This window comes from Scylla paramamosain, chromosome 3 (assembly GCF_035594125.1).
Source record: "Scylla paramamosain isolate STU-SP2022 chromosome 3, ASM3559412v1, whole genome shotgun sequence".
Taxonomy (NCBI): Eukaryota; Metazoa; Arthropoda; class Malacostraca; order Decapoda; family Portunidae; genus Scylla; species Scylla paramamosain.
In genome coordinates, this window is record NC_087153.1 from 27,732,632 (window position 1) to 27,756,436 (window position 23,805).

Here is a 23,805-nt window from a genome sequence, read left to right on the forward strand (position 1 = left end):
AGTTAGACACATGCTCTTCGATAACAGAGATTCGTTACACATATCCTGGAATGCTTGTGGAGCAACTGCTTTCCACAAGCTTGCTGCCCTTTGCGCTCATGTGTATCTTCATCACCCACTTGTTATCTTTATTCAGGAGGCTTTTGTAGGAGAACTTCGACTCAACAGAGAGGCTCCTGTACCCACAAATTACGTCTCCTACACCAACCTTATTACGTGTGTTCATTCCTCGATACAACATAAACTACAACAGTACGCTGCTCTACTAAAATAAACACTTTTTAAATTTTTCGAAGTAACACTTGAGGCTGGTAAGATACGAATATATAATATTTATTGTGCTCTTGCTGGTATATTCCATCGAACACGCATCAATATACCTCCCAAATACCCCCAAATACATATATCCCCGATGTGTCTGCCCTTCTTCCACAATTCTATCAGTCTCCTGAGACCTTGTATTGTTTTCTTGTGAAATCCAAACATTATTTTTACAATCATTAAGTCTTTAAGCCTCACATACAGCGACCACAGAGAGCCTTCTCCTGGATTCCTGATGAATATATTCTTCAGGCAGAGGGGACAGCAGCGGTGGCTGAACTATGGTTTCAAGAGGACCCAACACCTACAAATCTGAACCAGTATGAGGTCTCTAGAGAAATGTGAGGAGAGACTCTTGGCAGGTGAAAGAGGGAACCTTTATGAAGCAGGCCGTAAAACTTATCATAAAAAAAAAAATTCATAATCATTATAGATTTACTTTTTCAAGTATGGGAGGTAACAGAAGGTTCCTTCGCTTAATATTCACTAGATTTACTTGAACAGTGAGCAGTTAACTTTTCGTCACCAGCAACATTAACCACCATACGAGTGTGGGGACCATGTTTTTTTTTTTACGTAAGAGGGACACCAGCCAAGGGCAACAAAAATTTTATTAAAAAAAAAAAAAAAGCGCACTGAGATATCGGTCCCCAAATAGGGTCCGAAGCGGTATTAAAAAAATGAAGGATAAGTGTTTTGAACTCCAGGAAGGAGGAAATACAGAAGCAGGCAGGGAGTTCCAGAATTTATCAGAGAAAGGGATCAAGGGGAGGCATACAGTTAGCAAGATCAGAAGAACAGTTAGCATGAAAATAGCGGTAGAAGGTAGTTAGAGATGCAGCATTGCGGGAATGAGAAAGAAGCTGCAGACTGTCAGGTCGAGGACGAAAATCTTTTGATTCTACCCTTTCTAAGACCCTTGTATAGAGATAGCAGTGGGGAGGAGGGGGGCAGAAAAACTGGCAGAGACGTCTCAGAACACCTAACTTCATAGAAGCTGTTTTTCACGGCCGAGTCGAATGGCCAGGCCTATATCAGACATGCTGACTTCTCCAAACACACATACACAAAAAAAAAAAAATGAGAGAGATATTAGTTATCAGTGCTGTTTCAAATCCAGTACTGAGGTTGACTGCACGAACATGTCATGAAAGAATCAGGTTGTGAAAGGATGGGTTATATTTCCAAAGACAAAAGAGGTAATTCAGGGAAGACATTGGAAGACACGATGTAAACATACAAGTGGCAACACAGGGAAAACATTGGGAGACACGATGTAAATAATCTTCACCAGTGTCCTGCTAAGATTTGACATCAAAACACGGTTGCTTCTTTTATATAGGATTTTTAGTTTTATGTTAATCGTATAACTTAAATAAGTAAACTTATAAAAAGAGAAAAAAATACCGTTCATCCCAAACTAGAGCGTAGTATTTAGCGTATGCAAAATATGCGTAGTATTTAGGTCATCTTACCACATTTCTTGCCCTCTGCTTGATGATGGTTGCTAAAAATGTTTTTAATATATTATTAGTTAGTTTCACAACACACAAATAGCGTATTTTTTTTCTTTTCCAGCTGACGGCGTCTTATGTTTAACATTAAGTAGACTGGTAAGTCTGCCAGTTTTTCCATACCATAGCGAACGACCCAATTCAAGAAAATGATCCCATGGACTTCTGGATTGAAAACAGTGCCCACCAACGGCTAAATCAAAGATAAAGGCACCCATTGCCTGTTCATTTCTACTCAGTCTTGAAGTCTGTCTCTCTGAAATTGCCCGAACGCCCTTGAAGCGAAATCACCAGGCAAGGTGTGGTAGCTTGCGCTTCGACATTGCCAGAAAACGTTAACATAGTGTACCCATAGCAATGTTATTATTATTTGTCATCACACATACAGACATGCAATCACCACACACACACACACACACACACACACACACACACACTTCATTACCCATTACACGAGAGAGAGAGAGAGAGAGAGAGAGAGAGAGAGAGAGAGAGAGAGAGAGAGAGAGAGAGAGAGAGAACTCGCAATCTCTGGCGGTGGGAGGCGGCCAACTGGGACGCTCTCCGGGCTGCTATGAGGAACACAGACTGGGGGGAAGTGCTGAGTGGTGAGGTTGACCAGCAGGTCCAGCGACTCAGCGAGCTGCTCCACGCCCTCCAGCTCAGATGGGTGCCTCACTCCAACCACACCGCCAAGGCATCGGACCAGCCCTGGTTTGGCCCAGAGTGCCGCGCTGCCGCTGATGCCAAGTATCGTGCCTGGCGTGCTTTGAAGAGGCACCCCAGTGCCAGAACCAGGCAAAGGCACAGAGCGGCTACAGCGCGCATGACAGCCACCCAAGAGTGGGCCATGGATGAGTGGAAGGCGAACCTCAGGAGCAAACTGAGGGGTGGTCAGGTCGGCAGCAAACGTTGGTGGAATCTCATTAAGGAACAACAGGGTGACACGCGGGGATGTTCGGTGCCTGCTCTCATCCGGCCAGACGGTAGTGTAGTTCAAACCGTCACAGACAAGGCGAATCTCCTGGCCGCCCACTTCGCCGCAAAAATGTGCATTTCCGAACCAGAAAAAACGCCACAAATACTACCACAGATAGTGAGTGAAAAAATAATGAGCATAGAAACCAGTGAAAAAGAAGTGAAAGTGTTGCTCCGAGACCTGGACGACAAGAAAGCGGTGGGGCCTGACAGCATCAGCCCCCGCCTGCTTTGACAGTGTGCTGAGGAGTTGGTGCGCCGTCTCGCCGCCATCTTCAATAATAGCTTGAGGAGCAGCACCTGGCCCAACTTGTGGAAAGTGAGCAGTGTGGTGCCAATTCACAAGAAAAGCTCAAAACCGAAGCAAAAAATTACCGTCCTGTGTCCTTGTTGCCGGTGCTCAGTAAAGTGTTGGAAACGATAGTGGCCTCGAGACTCACGCAGCACCTTGATAGGCACCACCTTCTGAGCATCAGACAATACGGCTTCAGGAAGGGGAGGTCGGCGGGAGACCTGCACCTGCAACTCACGAGTGAGTGGAGCGCTGCCCTGGACAGGGGCAAGGCCGCCCTTCTCGTCGCTCTCGATATAGAGGGAGCTTTTGACAAAGTTTGGCATCCGGCGCTCGTCACCAAGCTCTACGCTGCCGGTGTGGACGGGCCGCTCCTCAAACTCCTCGAGAGTTACCTGAGGGACAGACACTTCAAAGTGACCGTCAATGGGCGTGCGGGGGTCCCACAGGGTAGCTGCCTCGGCCCTCTGCTCTGGAATGTTTATATAAATGACCTGCTGCACCTTATCCCGAGCACGAGAGCATACGCGGATGACCTCACCCTGTCTCTCTGCTACGGTCCTGAGGAGGAAGACGCCACTGTCAGCACGCTGAACGCCACTCTAAGCCGCATAGCAGCGTGGGGCGAAAAGTGGAAAGTAAAATTTGCAGCACACAAAACGCAGCTGCTCACCATCTCCAGACTCGGGACGGCCCCACGCCTCGTCTTCCAAGGCGACACGCTGACCCCACAGGACGAGGTGGAGGTGCTGGGGGTCACATACGACAGAAAGCTGTCCTTCAGATCCCACATAGAGTAGCTCGCCAGGGAGGCCTCAGGGAAGCTGGCATCCCTGAGGAGAATGTCACCTCTCCTGGACAGTAGGGGAATGGAAGTCCTCTACAAAGCCCAGGTTAGCTCGTCCCTGGAATACGCGTGCCTGACATGGGGAGGTGCGGCCAACAAGCACCTGTCTCTACTGGACAAGGTACAGGAGAGGGCGGCAAGGCTCATCAGAGAGGTAGGACACCAGCCAGCATTACAGAGTCTCCAACATCGGCGTGACGTGGCGGGACTCACTGTAATGTTCAAGGTGCAGCTACAGTGTGTGCCGCACCTACAGTCACTCCGGCAGCCTTTCCGACTGGCCCAGGTCGCTACCAGAGCCGTCACCTCAGCCCCGGAGGAACTGCTGCAAACCCGGTGCAGGACATGGCACCACCAAAGACAGTTTATTTACACTTATGTGAGCTGGTGGAATAAACTCATAGCCAGTGAGCAAAACATTGAAAATATTGCGAACTTGTCAACGCAAAATTTTAAATGTAAAGTGAACGAGTGGCTGATACAATACAGACAGCAGTGATAAAAACAGAGTGAGGCTTTTAGATAGGTAACATTAACTATGTAACCTTTAGTCTCTAAGTTGTCACGATATTCTATGTAATGTAGTGGTGACACCCTCTGTAAATTATGATGTATATGGTATAATAAAAAAGAGAGAGAGAGAGAGAGAGAGAGAGAGAGAGAGAGAGAGAGAGAGAGAGAGAGAGAGAGAGAGAGAGAGAGAGAGAGAGAGAGAGAGAGAGATTCTTCAGTAACCATTAGACAGAGAGAGAGAGAGAGAGAGAGAGAGAGAGAGAGAGAGAGAGAGAGAGAGAGAGAGAGAGAGAGAGAGAGAGAGAGAGAGAGATTCTTCAGTAACCATTAGACAGAGAGAGAGAGAGAGAGAGAGAGAGAGAGAGAGAGAGAGAGAGAGAGAGAGAGAGAGAGAGAGAAAGAGAGAGAGAGAGATTCTTCAGTAACCATTAGACAGAGAGAGAGAGAGAGAGAGAGAGAGAGAGAGAGAGAGAGAGAGAGAGAGAGAGAGAGAGAGAGAGATACAAGATATTTTATTGGCCCCTTAGAAAAAAAACATTTATATACAAATATGTACAATTTTATAGCCTATAGTCCGATAAGCCGAAGCTTTACTGTGGACCATCTACTATTTGTAAATTGAGCAGGTACATGTGATGTGGGTCATTGTCTATTAAAATAATATATATTGTAGAAAATAATGATAATTATAATAATAACAATAATAATAATAATAATAATAATAATAATAATAATAATAATAATAATAATAATATTAATAATATTAATAATAATAATAATACCGTAAAAAATAATATTAATAACAATAATAGTATTAACAATAATACTAACAACATACATTAATATATAGGGTAATAACAAATGAATAAGTGTAGTGCACTGAAATAACTAGACACGAGTTGTTGTCATTGCTGGGTGTTATGAAGAAGTGCTGTTGTTATTTTTTTCTTAAAAGTGTCCGTTGAATGATGCCTTTAATATCCTGTGGCAGTGTGTTAAAGAGCCTGCTGCCCCGCACCAGGACACTCTGCTGTTCATGGTCGGTGCGACACAACGGAATACGGAGGTTTTGTCTGTTTCTTGTTATTGACTGGAAGCCACAGTGTACAGGGAAGGAATTTAGCGATGCATGTACAAATGAAACGGTCTGTAATCTTATGATGTCATGGAGCTTAAGTATTTTGTGTTCAGTGAAGAGAGGACAAGTGTGATCATAACGGTGACGGTAGAACATAATACGAAACATTTTCTTCTGTGTGAGAAAAAGACTGTTAATTAAAGTTTTGAATGCTCCACCCCACATAGCACAACAATACAACAAATGTGGATATACCGTTGACATGTAAATCAATTTCATAGATTCAATGGGCAGCTGATTCCTTATTCTATACAACAGACCTGTTATTTTACTAAGTTTGGTTTTCAAAGTATCAATATGAGAGTTCCATTTGAGGGTATTATCAATAGTAATTCCAAGGAATTTCACTTCGCTGAGCTGGCTTATAGGAATATTGTCAATTTTGATCGTTAATAAGGGTGGCTGAGACATCAGTGGTCGATTTATCATACAACTGGTCTTTTTAATATTTAGTGTGAGCTTATTACTTTTTAACCAGTTTGCAACCTTGACCATCTCTTCATTTGTAATTTTCTCCAAATCCTTAATATTTCTATTTTTGAGTAGTACTGATGTGTCGTCAGCGAAAAGTAAAAATTGTAGTACTTCACTACAGCGTGGTAAATCATTAATGTATACCAAAAATAGTAAGGGTCCCAATATTGAGCCTTGAGGAACACCAGATGTAATTGCTTTATGAGAAGATGACTGATTATTATATATAGTGAACTGTTGTCTGTGACTAAGGTAACTATTAAACCAATTATTAGCTGTGCCTCTAATTCCATAGTTTTTAAGTTTTTCTAGCAGTATTAGATGAGAAATGATATCAAAAGCTTGGGTTAAATCACAAAATACTGTAATACTGTAAGAATTTTCGTCCATTGCATCATAAATATATTGACATAATTGTTGCAAGGCCAATTCGGTACTATATTGAGGTCTAAATCCAAACTGTTGGTCTGTTAATATTGAATTTTGAGTGAGATAGTCGATGAGTCTTGAGGCCATTACCTTTTCAAATATTTTGCTAAAAGTTGTTAAGATAGCTATGGGTCTATAATTTGTATGAAGTAGTTTATCACCTTTTATAAACACTGGAACAATTTTGGCCATCTGGAGATGTTCAGGAAAAGTGCCTTCTTCAAAAGACTTATTAATTATGTAAGTTAGAAATGGGGGTATTATATTACTGCACTTTTTTAATTACTTTAATGTCTATATCATCATAGCCGGGAGAAGCTATTTTCAAATGTTTTATTATATTTTCAATTTCTTTTTGAACGGTTGGCTGCATAAAAAACGAAAATTGAGTCGGTTCCGGTAAGTAGCGAGTGAATGGCACTGGTGGTGGAGGAATGTTTGTAACAAGGCTGTTTGCAACGCTACTGAAGTAATCATTAAAAGCTTCAGCCACCTCGTTACTCTGGGAAATAGTTTTGCCATGAACTGTTATAGACTCAGGATTTTCCCGAAGACTCTTACCCATAATACCATTAATCATCTCCCAGGTTCTTTTTTCTTTTTTTTTTTTTTTTTGTATTTCCTGCATTTTCTTTAAATTTAGACTTATAATAATTATCTTTGGCAATCCTAATTAGAGAAGTTAATGTATTTCTATATTTTTTAATATTGCACTGTAAGTTAATGGCCATTTTGCGTAAAGTTTCTGTAGTCTGTTTCTTTGTTTTATAGATTTCCGTAGGCCTTGAGTTATGTAAGGCTTATTACTATACCTATCTTTAATTATGAAGGTTTTAATTGGAAAAAGTTTGTTATAGATGCTTGAAAATTTAGTTATATATACGTCTAAACAGTCACTTACGCAAGGGCTAGTCATGGCTGCTACCCAGTTATATTCTTGTAGCTCAGCTGTAAAATCATTTATATAATTGTCATTTATCATCCTTTTAGTTATGATTTTATCCGAATACTTGTGAAATGACGGTGCAGAAAACGAGCTAAACAGTGGGAAATGATCACTAATTGATGAATAGATTATTCCTCTAAAATTATAATTTACATCATTCGTCCATATATGATCTATTAATGTGGCTGACGACTTAGTAACTCTTGTTGGTTTAGTTATCACTGGAAAATATGAGTATGAGTAAAATAAATCTGATAAGCTTTGTACACAGGCATGTTTAGCCAGTAAGTTTATACTAAAATCACCTAAAATATAACATGGTAATTGTGTCCTACTTATAAGACCAATCAAGAGCTCTAATGATGGTAAAAAGTCACTAATACTTGAATTTGGTGGTCTGTAAAGTAAACCTATTAGAAACTTATATGGTTGTGTTACAGCAAGAAACAAATATTCCAAGTAGGGTAATTGCAAAGTATAGTTCTGCATGAGAGAGCCTTCGTATAAGTTGTGCAGGTACAGAGCTAAACCACCACCACTGGTGTTCTTGTTTTTAAAATATCCATTGTAATTCCTTATTCTATAATGACCACAGATTTCATCACTAAGGCGCGTCTCACACAAACCTATAATATAAAATTTCATATGAAATGAAGGTAGACATTGATCAAATAAAATGTCAAGATGTAATCGTACACTACTAATGTTGTGGAACAGGATATCTAAGGAAGTTCTAGTTAAGTTAGAGGGTAAAATAATAACTATACTTAGGTTAACACTTAAGGATATTATTTAAGAGTGAATTATCTATTGTATGAGTATCATTATCTTTGACAGGTCATATGTCATTGTTTCGATAACACTTAAGGGAAAGTTATGAGAGGAATCTTCATTTAAAATATTAATCAGATCACTGTTTAAACTATGAAACGGAAAAATAGCATTGGTAGCCATAAGTTAGGTATGGAGTAATCAATATAACATTACCAATCTGAAACACCTTATCTTCCTCCACGGGAGGATCTCGTTGACCGTTGAGCCTCTGTCCTACTAGCCGTTCTGTTGTCCCTGGTCGTCGTGGCGTCCTTCTTCCTGTCAGCAGCGCTGGTCACACCACCAGTAGTCACGCCAGATGAGCCATCAGCAGCAGGAGCCATCGTGGCGTCGGTGACAGTACTATCCTCATCGGGAAGTGTGTCCCGGCCTTTAATAACAACCACACTGCCGTCGCTGCCCACTGCGCTGTCGCCACTCGACACGTCATCAGGCCGGTCAGACGATCCATGAGTCGAGGCACCTATAGTAACGACCCTCCTTGAAGAACCACCACTATTAAGTCGTTCCTTAATAATCAGTTTAGTGTGGCTCAAGTACGCCACTTTTCCCTCACTTTTAGCTTGTTTCATGGCTGGTATTTGAGCTTTTCGTATGTTCTGGGATGCTGGACACAGATCTTCGTTAATATAAATTCCTGTTCCTTTTAGCTTTGTTACGTTCCTCATGACAGCCTCTCGGTCTCCATACCTTGGAAAGCGGGCGACAATGGTGCGGTGCCGATGGGCGTCACGTTGTCCTACACGGTGTGCACGCTCCAGCTCGATGTTTGGTAGCTCCAACTTGTTGGTTAGGAGTTCCGAGACCTTAACAGCTGTCTGTTCCCATGTTTCTCCCTCTGGTGGCTCTTCAACACCAACAATTTGCAGGTTGTTTCGCCGGTAATAATCCTCCTGATAATTCACTGTCTTCTAATTCCTTACATCTTTCTTCACTCTTGTCTATTTTTTCCATTAAGGTGTTAATTACTTCACGGCAGGTTCTATTTTCTTCCTTACGCTGTTTCACTTCCTGCTTCAAATCCTCTATTTCTCGTTGAGTAATTTCCAGGCTAGTAGTAAGGTCATTAATGCTAGTTTGCATTGCCCTCATATCGTCTTTCACATTTTTCAAGAAAGTTTCTAAAGCACTATGATAGGCTTGATCTTGTATAGCCCAAAGAGTCTTCAAGCTCGAGGTATCCATTTTGACAGGGGTAGAGACGGAATATGTCCAGTAGAGATTGGAGAGTAAATGTTCAGGATCACCACAACACATGTCTGCTCGTTGTGAAGGCTGAAGAGAGAGAGAGAGAGAGAGAGAGAGAGAGAGAGAGAGAGAGAGAGAGAGAACTTCAGCACACAATACACGTCTGCTCGTTGTGAAGGCTGAAGAGAGAGAGAGAGAGAGAGAGAGAGAGAGAGAGAGAGAGAGAGAGAGAGAGAGAGAGAGAGAGAGAGAGAGAGAGAGAACTTCTGCACACAATACACGTCTGCTCGTTGTGAAGGCTGAAGAGAGAGAGAGAGAACATAAGAACATAAGAAATAAGGGAAGCTGCAAGAAGCGACCAGGCTTACACGTGGCAGTCCCTGTATGAAACACTCCTACCTATTTCCATCTGTTATCCCCATCCATAAACTTGTCTAATCTTCTCTTAAAGCTCTCTAGTGTCGTGGCACTAACTACATGATTACTGAGTCCGTTCCACTCATCTACCACTCTATTTGAGAACCAATTTTTTCCTATCTCCTTCCTAAACCTAAATTTTTCAAGCTTGAACCCGTTATTTCTTGTTCTACCTTGGTTGCTGATCCTAAGAATTTTGCAAACATCTCCCTTGTTATAACCCCTATACCACTTAAAGACTTCTATCAGGTCCCCTCTTAACCTACGTCTCTCTAGAGAATGTAAATTTAACCGCTTCAACCTCGCTTCGTAAGGAATACTCCTCATCCCCTGAATCCTTTTAGTCATTCTCCTCTGTACTGATTCTAATAGACCTATATCTTTCCTGTAATGTGGGGACCAGAACTGCACAGCGTAGTCTAGATGAGGTCTGACCAGCGCCAAGTATAACTTTAATATTACTTCCGGCCTTCTACTTTTAACACTCCTAAAAATGAATCCTAGTACCCTATTTGCCTTGTTTCTGGCTTCTATGCATTGTTTCCCTAGACGGAGTTCAGAGCTAACTATAACTCCTAAATCTTTCTCGTACCCTGTACCTACCAGAGTTTGGGTGTTTAATGTGTACCTATTGTGTGGGTTTCCTCTACCTACGCTAAGCACTTTGCATTTATTGATATTAAATTGCATTTGCCATCTATCCGTCCATTCATTCATTCTATCTAAGTCTGTCTGCAAGGCGATGGCATCCGCTTCTGACCTAATTAATCTACCTATCTTTGTGTCATCCGCAAATTTACTAACATCGCTACTAATTCCACTATCCAAGTCATTGATATATATTAGAAATAATAATGGCCCTAATACTGATCCCTGTGGCACCCCACTAATGACATGACCCCACTCGGATTTCGAGCCGTTTATTAGCACTCTCTGTCGCCTGTTACCAAGCCATGACCCTATCCAACCTAACACCTTCCCATCTATCCCGTGCGCCCTAACCTTTCTCAGGAGCCTTTGATGGGGCATCTTGTCGAATGCTTTACTAAAGTCCAGATATAAGATATCATAACTATCACCATTATCTACTGCCTCGTACACCTTATTGTAAAAACTTAACAAGTTTGTCAGGCAAGACTTCCCCTTCGTGAAGCCATGCTGTGACTGATTTATCAAGTTATGTTTGTCTAAATGTTCCCTAATGTTCCTGGCTATTATTGACTCTAACATTTTACCTACAACTGAAGTTAAGCTGACAGGTCTATAATTAGACGCTAAAGTTTTATCCCCTTTCTTAAAGATGGGTACTACATTAGCCTGCCTCCACATGTCTGGTACCTCACCCGACTCCAGTGATTTCCTAAAGACAGAAACTAACGGTTCACTAATAATCTTTTTACATTCCTTCAGTACTCTGGGATATATTTCATCAGGTCCTGGTGACTTGAACTTTTTTAGCCTATCTATCTCCTGCTCCACTATCTCCCTAGTTATGGAAATATCCGTCAGCTTCTCATTCTCATCTGCTCTAAACACCTGTTCACTATCTGGCATATCCTGCATGTTTTCCTGAGTGAAGACAGTTAAAAAATAATCATTCAGAAGTTTACTAATCTCCTCCCCAGAACTAACCAGCTCCCCATCTGCTGCCTTTAATGGACCTACAGTATCCTTATTTTTCGAGAGAGAGAGAGAGAGAGAGAGAGAGAGAGAGAGAGAGAGGAGGATGCAACATGGCACCCGTAACTAAGACTCTGGAAGGATAGGCTATCAGCGATACAATCTCTCTCTCTCTCTCTCTCTCTCTCTCTCTCTCTCTCTCTCTCTCTCTCTCTCTCTCTCTCTCTCTCTCTCTCTCTCTCTTGAGGTAAGGTTTTATTGAGATACCACATAAAACTATGATAATTTCTGGAGACATTGCTATCCTGGTAAATAATTGTATCGGTAACTCGTGTGTCGCTCACATTGAGATACATAATTTCTACAACATTCACCTAAATCCTCACGTAATATGTACACTGCATTTATATAGAGAGCAAAAATTACACACGTACAAGTACTTACACTATGAGAAAAACTTCATAATAAGAAACACTTCATAATACAGTACAGTAGCTAATCACTGCTCTTCTCTGAGAGACGACTGTGTCAAATTGCCAGTTACTCTTTTCCAGTCGATTATCTATTTATATTGATTTATCCTATATTCCTGCGAACATGCACATGCTCATATTTTTCATGTGTATTGAGTACGTACGCTATCTTTTTTCAAGAATGAAATTCGAGTAAAATTTCTCATAACGAAAATAAAAATACCGCTTATATTTACGTGTTTTGAAAATTAATCCGGCAGTGTAAGGGTTAGGGGTTAGCATGAACTCTATCATTTGACTATTGGTACCTATCATAAGAATAGTATTAACATAGTTTTCTTTTTTTTTTTTTTTTCTTTTTTTACATCATAAGTTTGTGTTGGTTAAAGTAAGAAGTCAATCACCATATAATACTTAAGGGCAAAAATATGTTGGTGTTAATATCTTGTAACTGAACCAAGCATCATGCCTTGGTATTATAATAACAGAATAAAAATAAATAAGTAAATAAAAAAGATGAGGTGATGTATAAGACTGTAGCAGAAAATAAATTTTGTGTGTTAAATGATCAAGTGGCTGAGTGTCTCCCGGTCCCTCTTTCTCTCACACACACACACACACACACACACACACGCATATATATATATATATATATATATATATATATATATATATATATATATATATATATATATATATATATATATATATATATATATATATATATATATATATATATATATATATATATATATATATATATATATATATATATATATATATATATATATATATATATATTATATTATTTACTTAATTATTTCTAGGGAATGAGATAAGTGGATGACAGTATGGCACTTCAAGACTGAGTATAAATGAAGAAGCAATGGGTTGCAGAAGTGCCAGGTAAGTTTTCATTTCTGAAGTCCAAGGGATCATTTTCTTGAATTGGGCCGTTCGCTATGGTATGGAAAAACTGCCAGATTCACCAGTCTACTTAATGTTACACATAAAACGCACCTTGGGATGAACGGTATTTTTTTTCTTTATATAAGTTTACTTATTTAAGTTATACGATTAATATAAAACCAAAAATTCTATATAAAAGAAGCAACCGTGTTTTGATGTCATATCTTAGCAGGACACTGGTGAAGATTGTTTACATTATGTCTCCCAATGTTTTCCCTGTGTTGCCGCTTGAATATTTACATCGTGTCTTCCAATGTCTTCCTTGAATTACTTCTTTGCTCTTTGGAAATACAACCCATCCTTTCACAACTTGATTCTTCTTTCATGACATGTTCGTGCAGTCAACCAGAGTATTGCATTTCAAACAACACTAAGAATATCTCTCTCCTTTTTTTTTTTTTTTTTTTTTGTGTGTGTGTGTGTTTGTATGTGCGTGTGTGTGTATGTGCATGTGTGTGTGTTTTAGAGATGTCGGGGTGTCTGATATCGGCCTGGCCATTCGACTCGGCACGGTTTCGGCCGTCACAATATCATACCAGCACAAATAATAATTGCTTGAATCTTTTTAGGATTTGCCAGATAAGTCATTAGTCCAGTGGAAAGATGTTCCAAACTAAATATGTAGTAGGAGACTAGATATAAATGTGAAAACACTGAGTTGCCAGTATTTTCCTTATAATAACCGTTCAGTAAAATACGCATCATCAGATGCAGTACATACTGTTAACTTAGGGCTAATATTTGTAGCATATTGGTGCACAACATGAAGATGTATCACGAGAGGGATTTTTAGAATGTGCTTCTCCAAAGAACTGTGGGAGCGTTAACCAATCCCTACATTAAAACGGCTGGCAATCACCGGCAACTTGGCCCATAGAAAACGCCCCCAGTTGTTATCGTTGATACTCAGATGGTTAATATTAATGGTTTTGTTTTAAGATGCGGTGAGATATGTACAATATCTACAATGAAAGAAAGAAATTGGTGTACAATGTTAAATGAATTATTTATTTATTTTTTATCTTTTTATTTATTTATTTTTTTTAAGTAAAAATATGTGCATGGCATGCAGCCATCATTTACTCTTGCACAAATTTTGTTTCAGGGTTATATACTCTCCCTGTTGGCATTTTTTGACAGTTCTAGGTTTACTATATAACTGTTAAGTAGTGAGAGGTAAAAGAAATTGTGGGAATCACTGATATAAAAAAAAATTGAAGATAGAAAGCAAGAGGACTGCAGTATTGCTTGAAGATAATATATATATATATATATATATATATATATATATATATATATATATATATATATATATATATATATATATATATATATATATATATATATATATATATATATATATAAGAGATAGTAGCAGCATGAGCAGAAAGATTAAAGGTTAGGAAAAGGCCAAGAATGTTGGGCGTATCTCTAAGACGGTCAGGGTGTTGCACCAATTGCTCTAGGTCATGGAGAATAGCAAAGTTGAAGTTCACCATGATGGTCATTAAAGTGAAGAAAAACCAAAGCTGGTGGTTTGAACAATGAAGTCTCCAAGAATGGAGATCTCTGCAAAAGGGAAGACAGTCAGAATGTGCTCCACTTTGGAGGTTAAGTAGTCAAAAAATTTCTTATAGTCAGAGCAGTTTGGTGAGAAGACTGCACTTCTCTATCAATGACAGCACTATTCCCACTCTCCTACGAATGAGCATCTCACTTGCTGCCCTTGCCTTGAGCCTGCTTCTTCCGGTAAGGGCATAAAAATCCAGCAGTGAATTGAAGAGGAGTCAGTCATCAAATCCACTGCCTTTACCTTTCATGCCAGGGCTAAGTTGAGGCCTTTAATGACTGCATTCAGCTCCTTCATGTTGATGTGGCACAAGAAATCCTTGCGTAACCAGCTGGCATTTTCACTGACACACCCGTTCACTTCTACTGCGACGCCGAGCGCCATGGAACTGGCGTGCACCCAAACTCTCTTTCCTTTTCACCCTTGACGTCCCATCTATCTTGCACAGGATCATTTCTTCGTACTTCATCCACAGTTTCTTATAAGCATTTTCTTAACTCCTCGTTGGTGATCACTTCATCCTAGCTCTCCATAACGTGATTAGCCACTCTCTTGATATACGCTGTTGCCACTCGCAGCCAACCACACACTGATTAGTGACTCACCAACTTGCCAACGAACGAGAATACTGATCGCTGCGATATGCATCCTGTGACAGCACGCTCTGTGACAGCATGCTCAACACCGCTTTCATCACCATTGGTGCGATGTTTAATCCAAAACCGAGGCGAGTCAGACAATACCTCTAGCCGTCAATAATCACTGTCTAGTATGGCCGCAGGGATTTATGAATCCTTACTTGCAAATAGGCTTTCGTTAGATCTAATAAGGACACATTCACGCCTTGCCTGCGCCACTCCCTCAATCGGTCTGCACACGCATCTGCATTTGCCGTGAATGTGTTGATGTGTGCATTCACCTCTGAAGTCCATGACGGGTCGTACTTTCTTCTTATTACGCTGTGTCGCGGCCATAAGCGGTACAAGTCCATTAGCAAACCCGTCTTTCTTTTCATCATACAAACGCTACCAACCGTCTCTGATCCATTTCGCTAACTCTTGATCATACAAATCTTTTGCTTCTCTGGGAATAGAGCATGCATCCATTTGGTTCCGTAGCATGTCTAGTTCTTCACCTCCTGTCCATTTCCAAACCGCAGTCCTGGAATTAGTCAGAGTCATGTGCTGCACTGAAATCTTGTTCATTAATATCCAACACGGTGTTTCCTACTGCATAGACTGCTGTCTCCTCTCATCTAAACAGTACACCACCCTGTGAATCTATTGCGACTCTTCCAAATGCCCTTATGCCATTCATTCCTAGGATTAACTTGAAACCAAGGGACACCGTGGTCACACGCACACAGATGTCGGCACCAGGAGACAGTAGGCACCTGCTGAGATGATAATTACTCCTAGTGAGGTCTCAAGCACTGGATCATGGTTTTTTTTTTCTTTTTATGTAGGAAGGACACTGGCTAAGGGCAACAAAAATCTAATAAAAAAAAAATGCCCACTGAAATGCCAGTCCCATAAAACGGCCAAAGCAGTGGTCAAAAATTGATGAATAAGTGTCTTGAAACCTTCCTCTTGAAGGAATTCAAGTCATAGGAAGGTGGAAATACAGAACCAGGCAGGGGAGTTCCAGAGTTTACCAGAGAAAGGGATGAATAGTTGAGAATATTGGTTAACTCTTGCGTTAGAGAGGTGGACAGAACAGGGGTGAGAGAAAGAAGAAAGTCTAGTGCAGCGAGGCCGCGGAAGGAGGGGAGGCATGCAGTTAGCAAGATCAGAAGAGCAGTTAGCATGAAAATAGCGGTAGAAGACAGCTAGATACGCAACATTGCGGCGGTGAGAGAGAGGCTGAAGACAGTCAGTTAGAGGAGAGGAGTTGATGAGACGAAAAGCTTTTGATTTCACCCTGTCTAGAAGAGCAGTATGAGTGGAACCCCCCAGACATGTGAAGCGTACTCCATACATGGACGGATAAGGCCCTTGTACAGAGTTAGCAGCTGGGGGGGGTGAGAAAAACTTGCGGAGACGTCTCAGAACACCTAACTTCATAGAAGCTGTTTTAGCTAGAGATGAGATGTGAAGTTTCCAGTTCAGATTATAAGTAAAGGACAGACCGAGGATGTTCAGTGTAGAAGAGGGGGACAGTTGAGTGTCATTGAAGAAGAGGGGATAGTTGTCTGGAAGGTTGTGTCGAGTTGATAGATGGAGGAATTGAGTTTTTGAGGCATTGAACAATACCAAGTTTACTCTGCCCCAATCAGAAATTTTAGAAAGATCAGAAGTCAGGCGTTCTGTGGCTTCCCTGCATGATATGCTGTGAATTTATCATTAAACCCAGCTGTAACCTCACTGAACATTTCCCTTTGTGTCTCACAACACAAGGGGACAGTCACAGCCTATCCTCTATTGCCCTCCACTCAAAACTACAAGAACCTTAAAACACAAACACCCTTCACTCAAAAATTCAAAATTATCATGGCGACTCCTACACCAGCCTCGGAGTCCCCATCCGGGGAGGGGACCATAAATGTCCCCAGATCGGACTGCTTTTCTGGTAACGACCTTAGGTTTCTTGACACCCCCCTCAATTTTTTCTTCATTAACTTCTGCAACATTCGCGGTCTTAGATCTAATTTTCAAACTGTAGAACACCACCTTTCCTCTTCTAAACCTCATCTTCTTTTCCTCATTGAAACTCAGGTGTCTGAGGCAGCTGACAGTAGCCCCTTTTCTGTTCCCTCCTGTTTTCTCTATCCAAATTTTCAATCCATGCTGGATGTTGCGTTTATGTGCGCAACGACTTAACCTGCTCTCGTACCCATGCATTTGGATCTTCCGAGTTTTTTACCATCTGGCTACGACTACACAGCCACTCTTAAACTAAACTAATGTGTGCTGTATGCCTCTCTCCTAACTCCTTTGGCAATAAGAAATTAATTGACTTCCAAAGTGGAGCACATTCTGATTCTCTTCTCTTTTGCTTTCCCTAACCTCTAATCCTTCTGCTTAGGTTGTCACCCTCTCTTTTTCCGTTTGGCTCCTCCGATCACAATCTCATATCTGTATCGTCCTATCGCTCCAATCCCTCCTCAGGATCCCCCTAAGCGGAGGTGCCTCTGGCCTTTTGCCTCTGCTAGTTGAGGGGACCTGACGAGGTATTTTCCCAATTCTCCTTGGAATGACTACTGCTTCCATGTCAGAGACCCGTCTCTGTGTGCCGAGCGCATAACAGTGGTGATAGTGTCTGGCATGGACCCTTTTTCTCGACCTAAACCTTCCAAACCTTGGTTTAACACAGCTCGTTCTTGTGCTATACATGATAGAGAGGTGGCCCACAAAGGATACTTAAGCCTTCTATCACCAGAATCTCATGTACTTTATATTTCTGCCCGAAACCATGCCAAATAGCCAAAAACTCCTCCATTAATAGAAAGTGTCGAAATCTTTCAAGATCTAACTCCCCTCGTGACTTCTAGCATCTAGCCAAAAAATTTATCCAACAACTTGGCTTCTTCTTTCCCTCCTTTATTTCAACCACATGGCAGCACTGCTATCAAATCTATTTCTATAGCTAAACTCTTCGTTCAAACGTTTGCTAAAAACTCTACCTTGGACGATACAGCACTAGATCCTCCTTCCCCACCCTCTGACTACTTCAAACTACCTATTAAAATTCTTCTCAGTAATGTTTTCCATGCCTTCGCTGGCCTAAACCCTCGGAAGCCTAATGAACCTGATGGGGTCCCTCCTATTGTTCTCCAAAACAATTGGAGCTGTGCTCGCACCTTGCCAAGTCAAATTCTTTCAACTCTGTCTGTCAACATCAATCATTCCTTCTTGTTGGAAGTTTGCCTACATTCAGCCTGTTCCTAAAAAGGGTGACCGTTCTAATCCCTCAAACTACCGTCCTATTGCTTTAATTTCCTGCCTTTCTAAAGTTTTTTTATCTATCCTCAATAACAGGATTCTTAAACATCTATCATTTCACAACCCTCTATCTGATCGCTAGTATTGGTTCAGTCAAGGACTCTTTACTGGTGGTCTTCTGGCTTTCCTTACTGAATCTTGATCATACTCTTTTATAGATTTTTTGGTGAAACCTTTGCTGTTGCCTTGGAAATATCAAAAGCTTTTGATAAAGACTGGCACAAAGCTTTGATTTCCAAAATACCCTCCTACGGCTTCTATCCTTCTCTCCGTAACTTCATATCAAGTTTCCTTTCTGACCGTCCTATTGCTGCTGTGGTAGACGGTCACTGTTCTTGTCCTAAATCTATTAACAGTGGTGTTCCTCAGGGAGTGGGTGTCCTGTCACCCACTCTCTTCTTATTATTCATCAATGACCGTCTAAACCAAACTTCTTGTCCTATCCACTCCTACACTGATGATACCACCCTGCACTTTCCACGTCTTTTCATAGTCGTCCAACACTTCAGGAAGTAAACATATCACGCAGGGAAGCCACAAAATTCCTCCATCTATCAACTCTACACAACCTTCCAGACAACTATCCCCTCTTCTTCAATGACACTCAACTGTCCGCCTCTTCTACATTGAACAGCTTCGGTCTGTCCTTTACACATAATCTGAACTGGAAACCTCACATCTTATCTCTCACTAAAACAGCTTTTATAAATTTAGGCGTACTGAGACGTCTCCGCCAGTTTTTTCACCCTCCCAGCTGCTAACACTGTACAAGGGCCTTATCCGTCCATGTATGTAGTATGATTCACATATCTGGGGGTTCCACTCATACCGCTCTTCTAGACAGGTTGGAATCAAAAGCTTTTTGTCTCACCAACTCTTCTCCTCTAAATGACTGTCTTCAGCCTCTCTCTCATCGCTGCAATGTTGCATCTCTAGCTATCTTCTACCGCTATTTTCATGCTAACTGCTCTTCTGATCTTGCTAACTGCATGCCTCCCCTCCTCCCTCTGCCTCACTGCACAAGACCTTCTTTCTCTCACCTCTGTTCTGTCCACCTCTCTAATGCAAGAGTTAACCAGTATCATTCATCCCTTCCTCTGTTAAACTCTGGAACTCCCTGCCAGCTTCTGTATTTCCACCTTCCTATGACTTGAATTCCTTCAAGAGAGAGTTTTCAAGACACATCCTTCAATTTTTTACTACCGTTTTGGACCCTTTCCTGGGACTGGCATTTCAGTGGGGTTTTTTTTATTCGATTTGTGTTGCCCTTGGCCAGTGTCTCTTCTACATAAAAAAAAAAAAAAAATAGAAGCTCCACAACTAACTTGAAAGCGCACGTTACCTATTCCTTCACGTTTCCACTTCTCTCCACTCACAGTCACTAGATCTTGACTGTAACGAATTTATGCCTCTCCATTTTTCTGTTTAAGTTTAGATAATGATACTTGCCCAGTTGATGATGACTTGGTATGTTGGTAGTTTGGAGGACCGGTAGTAAGGCGGTGATTCTCGAAGCATGGAGGTCGTCGGTAGTAGATTAATATAAATGATGTGTGCGATTAAAAGACGCGATGATGAGAGTTCATCTTGATTTAATAGTAGATTGATTGTACACACTGGATTCGAGGCGTGTCGATTGATTGTTCTTTCTCTCTGAAGTAATATGAAAGATGACTGAGCAGCGTCTCTCAAAACAGACTGTGACTGAGCGGAACTGATTGAGAGACCAAGACTGACTGCTCGTGACTGGGTGACTGACTGACTGGGACTGGCTGAGCTGCGACTCTGACTGATTGCTCGCTACCATCCAGGCTGTATTTATCTGAGCCAAGTGGATCCCAGGTGTTTTCCCTAAGGACTGGAACCGGGTATGATGTTCCCTTGAGAGGTAGAGAAGGAAGACGAACGCAGGTTTTTCCCTAAGGACTAGAAGTGGGTGTAAAAATTCCCTTAAGAGGTGAAGAATGAGAAGGTTAATTTAGAATAGACTGGCTGGCCATGGTACACGTGGGATGAATACATGAAATGGTGAATATATATATATATATATATATATATATATATATATATATATATATATATATATATATATATATATATATATATATATATATATATATATATATATATATATATATATATATATATATATATATAATATATATATATATAATAATCAATACATATACAACACATAAGTAAAGAGAAATATACACATATATAAATGACATTGAAATTGGATGAACGAAGGAATGGGAACGAAGTTTCAGTCTGTAAGAAGATGTGTGTGTGGTTAAGCTTGAGTCGCTTGAAGTATCTGTTAAATCAGAATTTAAAGATACCTGATGTGCACACTCATTATCGAATCCAATATTCATACGCTTCAAATGATCGACATAGACGATCTGTTCCCCTAGGATGATGAGCTCTAAAATTTTTACTTTGTGGCCACGGAGAAATTCGATTACATGGTGTGGTCCAAAGAACAATGGATCTAATTTAGAGTTACGATTGTGAACTCTGGCGAAGACTATATCGCTGACTTCAATGGAAGAATCTGTCGCTCAGCGATGCTGTTTCTGCAGCATTTCAGCTTGCGATGCAGTGAGGCGATCGTGAATGAGCCTATGAGTGAAATGAAAATCGCGGAGACGACATTTGACGTAGTCATCCATGTTGTAGACAGGACGCGGCGTGCTGTGGAGAAATTCATATGGAAGACGTTTGTCGGTACCAAACAGCAGAAAATGTGGAGACTCGTTGATGGTGGAGTGGATTGCTGAGTTGATAGAGCAGGCTATCTGAGGAAGCAATGCGTCCCATGAGTGCTTTGCTTCTGTTATATAACGCAGAACGTCAAGGATACGTTTATTACAACGCTCTACTTTGCTGTTTGAACTGGGTGAGTGAGGAACAATGTTATATTTCTTGATATGAAATTCTTTACAAATCTCCTGTAAGACAGAGTTATTGAATTCAGTGCCATTGTCAGATAAGATGACACGAGAAGAGTTATAAGGACAAATTATATTGTCGATGATCCCGCAACCAACAGAAGTAGGAGTTTTGCCCTTGAGAGTAACAAGAATGTTGAAGCGAGACAAACTAGAAACACAAACTAGAAGATACTGATAACCGTTCTCTGTAAGTTTGAGCAGATCAACAGAGACTAAATGCCAAGGAGCGGAAGCAATGGGGTATGGAAGCGATGGACTGTCGTGAGCCAGTGACGGACGGTGTGAAGCACAATGAGGACAGAGCGCACAATGTTGAAAGATATCTTTCCTCATAGTCGGCCGGAAATATGATCGTTTTGTTTGCGCGAGGCATCTGTCCCGACCTGGATGCCCTGCGTGGGGTGAGTCGTAGACGTGGTGAAGTATGGTACTCACTAGCGACTGAAGTATCAAGAGCTGAGATAAATGCTCACTCGAATCGTCAGTAGAGACATCACTCGACTTATATAAGAGACCGTCTTTCATGAAAAACGTATCATCACTCATTTGCATCTTAGGAAGATTTGTCTCATCACTATACTCGAAGTAATAAGCAACACTAGAACAGAAGGCGTCTGAACGTGGATGTTTCCTTATTTCATCCATGGCTGGCATGGTAGGATTTTCTGTCATTGCGGACATAGCGGCGACGTTACGTGATAGTGCGTCTGCCACTGAGTTTCCCTTACCACCTGGACAAGCGAAACACCTCTCTAGCTGTTGCTTTTGTGGACTTCAAAAAAGCCTTTGATCTTGTTGATCACACTGTTGTCATCAGCAAGGCAGTAAGTCTGGGTCTCCCTCCTAATCTGATAGCGTGGCTAGCCGACTTCCTCACAGGGAGACGTCAGGCCGTTCGCTATCAGGGCTCTGTCTCTAATTTCCAACAGCTGACATGTGGAGTCCCCCAGGGGACCAAGATGGGTCCTCTATGCTTCCTCCTCCTCATCAACGACGCCCTCACCGACACCCCTCATCGCTGGAAGTATGTGGACGACTGCACCGTGGGCGTCCCAGTTTCCACCAAGAACCCGGACTACTCGCCACTGCAAGCAATTCTGGAGCGACTGCAGACGTGGACAGAGGAGAGCAGGATGACCATCAACCACAGCAAAACTGTGGTGATGCATTTCTGTACCTCCTCTGTACCAGTGCCCCCTCCCCGGCTCACAGTGGGCCCTCACCCCCTCCAGGTGGTCCAATGTGCCAAGCTTCTCGGAGTCACGGTGGACGACCAGCTGACCTGGAAGCAGCATGTCGCCAGCACCGTGAGATCAGCTACCTACAGGCTGTACATGCTGCGCAGACTCAGGTCGCTGGGGACGCCGACAGATGAGTTAAGGGGGGTGTACCTCACCTTCATCCTCCCCAAACTCATGTACGCCTCCCCAGCGTGGTCCTCCTCCCTCACACACACTCAACAGCTACAGCTAGAGAGTGTGCAGAAAAGGGCGTGCAGGGTCATCCTTGGCCCTGCATACACCACCTATGAAGAACCCCTGACCACCCTGAGTCTGTCCAGAATATCCACCAGGCACCGAGAGGCTCTGGAGAAGTTTGGGAGGGGACTAATGCATCATCCGCGTCTCAGAAACATGCTGCCGCCCGACGCGCCTCGCCCTGTCCGTGCCACCAGACACCACAACAAAATAACGCCCCTGAAGGCGCCGCGCACGGACCGGTACAGACTCAGTGCGATTCCCACCATGGTGCGAGCCATCAATCAATAGTATTTCCCTCCTAGATTAGACTTACCTTTAGGATTAATGTTAAGTTTTTCCCCATCCCCTATGTACATTTTCAGTTTGTCAACTGCCTAAACAATAAACCGTTTATTATTATTATTATTATTATTATTATTATTATATAGGATTAAATTCCTGAATCGTGAGATGCCAGCGAGCAAATTGACCTGTGAAGTTGCTGCCTTTGAAGGTTTCTGTGGCACCATAATGATCAGTGTGGACATGAATCTTATAGACTAAGATGAATTCACGAAAATGACGTAACGCCCAGATCACAGCGAGACTTTCCCGCCTTGTGGCGTCATAATTTTGCTCTGTCTTGTTGAGAAGTCTGTGAGCATACGCTAATGAGAACAGCACCGATTCCAAAGCCTGAAGTATCAGTGTATAACATGAATTCTTTCTCGAAATTTGGAAAAGCAAGAACTGATGTTTGACACAAGGCAGTTTTGAAAAGATCAAAGGCATCTTGTTCCTTTTCATACCAGATGAATGCAACATTTTTCTTGAGTAAATGAGTGAGAGGTTGAGCGATAAGGCTGAAATTTTTGATGAACTCGCGATAAAATCCAGCAAGACCGAAGAATTGCGTGATCTGAT

At 41.6% G+C, this 23,805-nt stretch overlaps 1 pseudogene; it reads right to left on the bottom strand.

The window, feature by feature from the left end:
• Positions 1-14,590: 14,590 nt before the first annotated feature.
• LOC135096673 (uncharacterized) lies at positions 14,591-15,644 on the bottom strand (annotated as a pseudogene).
• Positions 15,645-23,805: the final 8,161 nt, after the last annotated feature.